We start from the raw sequence: 6,496 nt of genomic DNA on the forward strand, positions 1-6,496 counted from the left end.
CCACACCACCACTGGCTTCACTGCCATCACCTCCATCTTCACCCACACCAACTCCACCACCACCGCGATTCAATATGGCAAACACAGTGAAGTTTCCTGTGTTCAAAGGTTTGGGAAATGAGGATCCAGACCAATTTTGGTTCATGGTAAGGGCTATATGGGAAGTGCAACATGTTAAATATGATCATATAAAGAAAGTGACACTGGTCAGTGCCCTGCAGGATCACGCACTGACCTGTTATATTAAGTACTCCAATGATAACCTAAATGCGAGAGTCACGTATATCCAAATAATGCTAAATATAGAATCTAGGAGGCCTAAGTATAAAGTGTAGCCGATTGTGGGATTTAAAGAGATCACGATGCTCCCAAGCGAGACTCCTTGGGAGATGGATCTAAGGCTGAAATGTACGATCCACGAATCCAATATGATTTTGACAAATGGACATCATCGCAAATGGTTGTAGCTTTGCTACCACCACATTTAAGGAGTGTGTTATCACAGAAAAAGATAACAACTCAGGTAGAAGCTTTGGATATTTCCATGAGGCTTTATGAGACTCCGATGCAGGAACCTAACCTCGGAGTTTAGAAGATCCACACACAGTTGAAGAATCTGTGCCTTGAGATGTAGAGTTTGAAACATGATAGGAATTTTCAACCAGAAGTGCGCGAAAAGGTGTGGTGCATAAAATGCCAGAGTCAGGGTCATGACAAAGACCATTGCCCGGTTTTTACAAACTACCTCGCAATAGGAGGACCGATGCCTTTAAGGCCGAAACCTCAAGTAGGACCTAGCGTGGTGCCTGCTTTGTGGTGTGCAATATATCAAATAGCGGGAAAACATGCCACAAACAACTACCACTTGTTACAGAAGTATACAAAGAATTCACAACAATTGTTCTACAACTTTTGTACATCGGTGGGAAATGACGAGTGTACGTGTAGGAGTTATGAATTGATGATGGATAAAATGCCCACCTATAGAGTTCAGGTAAAAACGCGCCCCTTGACCAAAATGTAGGAATGGCGCAAACAAGATTTTAGGGGCGCAGACGAGGTGAGTAGAGGAGGACCTAGTAATGGTTGTAGACAGTTGGTTTGCTACAATTATGGAGGACCATGACACTATGCCCGTGATTGCACTAATCCAATGCGCCCTTCGTGCAATTATTTCACACTATTTGATCATGAGACAAAATATTTCCCTACGTTGATAACTAGGATACGTGACAAAGGAGTGATACCGCATCCCCCGACTCAGAACCTACAGATGATGAGGTCTGAGCCGTGCGAGGAATATTTGAACTTAAACATTGTGATCTGAAGTGGAATCACGATGACAGGTGATAAAGGAAAATAGCCGAAAGATAGTAGATGGGTTCACAAAGCCCCGGCGAAAGAGGTCGAGTTTGATTTGGAGCGCACTCAAGAAACCTTCATGGAAGCTAAGAAGAGCTTCATTGATGACTCAACTTCAAGAAGCAAAGATAAAATAGAGCCGAAAATGGACCCATCTATGCTCACAACATTCCTAGAAACCAGTATGAATTTACTACGTAATAGTAAGGCTGTGAAAGGGTTACAAGAACTCATCAACAGGTGCATTGGGACTTTGCCAGGAGAACCGCATGTAGTCGAAAGATCAGAAAACATAAAACAAGGATGGCGCACGAAATGAGACTTACTGCGCAGATCAGAGAATACGAAATGGACCAAGTAATTCTGGATTTGGGATCAGATGCGAATGTTCTACCAAAACAGACATGGGAGTGAATGGGGCAACCTGCACTGCAATGGTCTCCAATTCAGCTAAGGATGGCGAATCAACAGAAAGTAATACCCATGGGGCGATTGCAGGGGATAACTGTGGATATTGAGGGAGCGAGCGCACTAGCAGATTTTGAAGTGATATAGGTTGTTGATGACAACAATCCCTACCCCACGCTCTTGGGAATTGACTGGGCCACTGACATGAATGAGGTAATTGATCTAAATAAGCAAAAAATGATCTTTGAGAAGAAGTCACTGCGCGTAATTGTACCCTTGGACCCTCCTGAAGGATCGCACTATACGGAACTGGTTCACAGCTATGAGAGCAATGATGATTTCGACTGCATCTATAAGGTAACAGTGCAAGACCAAGACTAGGTAAATCCCATTGTGGATGGATGGATTACATGGGAGCACGAGAGCTCTTGCACTTTAGATTCTCATGAAGAAATAGAACGATGGCAAAATTGATTACATGAGGTAGCTACACTGAATTGCAATATGATGACTAGGTCATTGCGCTGCGTGTCGACAGAAGTAAGAGATCTGCCTACTCATGATGGACTAAATGAGGTAGATACCTTCTTGGATGAATTTTAAAGGGAGGTGCCAAAGCAGCAATGCTTCGAGGCCTTGGACTGGGTACTGTGTGCTACACCCGCGAGATGGTGGGGTACGCACAAAGGAAGCTTTAATGATTGGCACAAGTGTAAGAGAATGATGCGTGTATGATTTGGGAAGCCAAAGGTGTGACTGGTAGACAAGAGTGATCATCTATGCACGTGTTTGGCCCAATGGACGCAGGCCTATGGAGAAGAGCCCCAACCTATGCAGAGGCGCATGTACTCTGCGCTAAAATACCTAGTCAATAAGCATGTGTTGGGGGGGTGACCTTGCAAATGGCTCTTAATCTTGGGAAGACATTATGCAAGAAGAGAAATTGCACAGAATATTCTATGCGTGGAAGCATTCAACAAAGTACTGGAAACTGCACTGACCAAGGTATGCAATGCGCAGCGAAGTGATTGGGACCTATGCCTACCAGTAGTGTTATGGGCTTATCAAAGGACGTGCAAGAAGCCGATGGGGAAGACACTTTTTAGGCTTGTCTATGGAGTGGAACTTGTAATGCCTATGGCATACATCATGCCTAGTCTATGTGTAGCAATGCTCCAGGTATGATGGATCGCGTAGCTCTAGACGAGAGGCTCGCGCAGCTGGATGAGCTTGAAGAAGAACAATTTTTGGCTAGATTTCACCAGCAGGTCCAGAAGCAGCGCAAAACGACATGGCACGATTGATGTATTAAGCTGCAGACCTTTAAGGTGAATTATTTAGTGTTGTTGTATGATAATAAGTTTGATAAATTTCCAGGGAATCTCAAAATGCATTAGTTGGGACCGTATGTTATTAAGGAGATTACCGATGGTGGTGCGGTCCAGTTGGTTAAGTTAAATGGAGATCCATTCCCAGGAAAAGTGAATGGTAGTCATTTGAAGCAATACACAAGTGGCCCGACCATCTGACTAGCTGACAAAAGCATGGTCTTAGCACTTCAAACAGCTTAAAGCAGGTGTGGGACTATAAACTACTCTACCCAGGAACTACGTGATGTCAGGATTGTGCGTAGTAACGAAGTGTCATAGGGTTTGCGACGGAATGAGGATAGCTGCGCTGCTACGCAAGTTGGCTAGAAAGTGACCATTAAAGTCACTATTGATGATGTGATGCTTGGTTTGAGACCCAATGGAGTGGGTGACAAGCATTTAAGGCGAACTTTATGGGCTAGATTCTTGAAAATATACCGCCAATCTAGGATTAATGGACCAAATGTGGGGGGAACGGTCGAATTCAAATTCAAAAGGCGTTATAAATTACAAATGCTATCCAACAAGCAACACTTGGGAATTTTAGAACTGAGTTGTTGCGTGCTCAGGTATTCATGAACAGAGACTTATTCGATATTTTGAAAGTGAATTCGTTGCTTGAGAAATTACCAGAGACACTGAGAGAACTGTGAATCACACTATGTCAGCACCCGAAGAATCCATGGACACAGGAGTAGTGACAGTCGAGGCAGTAGCACAAGAAATTGCAGAAGTAGAATCCCTAAAAAGCATCAGAATAATTGCAGAGGTCCCTAAATTACTGCACACACTGAGACCTAAGAAGGACAAGCAGGCCATGGTACCGATGTGCGTCTCGCCCAAAAATCCACTGAGGACCAAGCTCACAACGGAGGAAAAGGGAAAGGTCATTAATTTGGAGGCCGATGAGGAGAAATAATTTGAAGAAATCTTGGTGGAGGAGGAGGATGTGGAGATGGAATTTGAAACCCATGGTGTGGACCCTCTCACCAAGCTGCCTGCATATGCTCCTCTCCGGAAGGGTAAAGCCAAGGTGCCCAAGGATATAGATGAGAGAAAGAGCTCTCCGCAAACTCTTCTACTCCCAAATGATATTGTGTTTGAGGGAGTGCACTTGGGACGGGCTCCCATATTGAAATTTAAAGATTGGGACCTCGTGGACCATGAGAAGTTCTCGCATTTAGCGACCATGCAGCTAATGCACTAGAAGACAAACGTGTCGGCAAGAATGATAGAGTTGGAGCTGCAAAAATGGCTCAAAGGTATTGAGAAAGTAGGGTTGCTAAACCTACTTTGGGTGCCGCCTTACCACCATGCCCGAGTGACCATTTTCTTCATCAGGCAGCTACTCTACTTAGTGCATGATCGGTGCTTGTGGCTAGAGGAGCCCATCCCCATCACAAATCATCTGATTCACTGGATCAAACGGCTACCTTGTGAAAGGGAGGAACCAACAAACATCTCAGATGGAAAAAGTGATGACTTGGCCATCACGGAGGCCATGAAAAAGAAATTTAAGTTTTAGAAGAAGAAGCGAGGGTATGCCATATCCAACATCAACAACCCTATAGTTAAGGTCGCGACATAGATATCGGCCGGGAAGGTGATGCGAAAGTGCCACGCGGATGAGGTTCCCGCACCATTAATTGCACTAGCAACACAATGCGCAGAAGGGGTCTAGTTCAACTAGGCAAACAATATATGCAGTGAGTTCCTTGCGAACTCCTGCGAGGCACAGGAGTAGGGCAAAAAATTTCATTATGCAGGGCTCTTATTATCAATAGTAGTGGTGACATGGGAGTTGCTCGACGATAACCATTTCCCATCGATTGTGTAGGATCTTCTAGAGGTAGCGAAGTACGCTTAACTATGGGCAACCAGGGACGCACAAATGATAAGGGAGAGCAAGATATGTTGGGTGCTCACCGAGATGAACATCAGGCTCACCGAGATGAACATCAGGATGTCGATCAATCCCAAGCCGCGCTTATTTTCCACTGTCTACAATAGTCTGCAGAGCTTCATTGAGTTCAAAGAAGACTTCCACCATGTCTTTATCAGGGCACAGAAGGACCCTATGAATATGTGGCATGAGTTACCATACTTGGCAACCGACAATGTAATTTTGACAGTCCTTAAGTCTTTTCCGCTGGAGTGGCGCGCTCTAGCTAGCTCTGTGGTGGAAGCAAATAATTTCACCACACAACGAAAGAATGAGGAGACAAAACTACAGATGGCATAGCTAGTGGAAAAGCATAGGAAAGAAGAAGTAGCGACTAAGGCCCAGGCAGTGCGCGACGTTGTGTAGTTGTTAGAGCAGCAAAAGATAGAAGAAGAAGAGCGTGAATGACAGAAGTCACCTTCGCCTGAACCAGAGACAGACACAGAACAAGGTGGCGCAGACCCATAGGCAACGTCCACCCAGCTCAAATGTCCATGCCCATGAGAGCAGGTAGGGCCATGAAAGATGAGAAAGGCCTCAAAGACTTCATTCGACCCAATCACCCTCACTAAGGGGGATCTACATGATATCGGTGAAATGGTGAAGAATGTCACCATGGAGGCCCTCCAATAGTTTCAGGAGCAACACTAGTTGGTATTGGGGAATCTTTGGACGCAAATACAAGAGTTGAAGGTGCACACTCCACAGGATAGCACAGTGTCAACTAGCCTCGGAGTCGTCAATTTTTTGGCCAACGAAATGTTGCTCGCCAAAATGACAAACATAATAGTCCTACCAGATGGAGAACTCATTACAGAGAAGGAGGTCAACATGCCTATGGTCAGCAGCTTGAAATGGGTCAGGTTAAACATGGTTGCGCTCCCTCAGGAGACACTCTATCTTTTGTAGGATGGAGTCACTTTAGAACTTTCAGCCAGGGAGAGTCGCGCTATACAGGTAATGAGAAAGTAGCGCATCAACATTGAGAAGTTGAGCCTGAAGCGTAATGAGGTAGTGGCGCAGAATAGACCGATACTGTAGGTTGTGGAGGAAGCCTGCTAGATGGTCCCGGAGTTGGCCATCCAAGCAGAGGAACCGTTGGAGCCACGCGTACGAACGTTAGCCATATGGGTGCGCAATGAAAGAGCAAAAATGGCCAGGGTTCAACTGGAGTTGAACCTTCAGATAACAAAACTACAGAGGTTAAGGAACATTGCACCACCATGATCACAACAGCAATGGCGATAGTTGACAGTGCAGTAACATATTGCGTGAAGCTGTTCAATTAGTAGTTCGAGGTCCTCACCACCCTGCAGGAGGACCCGAACATAGAGCGCCTAGAGATAGAGGCACACGAGCTACAACATAGATACGATGAGGTAAAAGGGACCGTGTAGACAGTTTCTCTTACACA

Source organism: Pinus tabuliformis, chromosome 8 (assembly GCF_031772625.1).
Source record: "Pinus tabuliformis cultivar Carrire ecotype Pingquan chromosome 8, CPIR1, whole genome shotgun sequence".
NCBI classification, from domain to species: Eukaryota; Viridiplantae; Streptophyta; class Pinopsida; order Pinales; family Pinaceae; genus Pinus; species Pinus tabuliformis.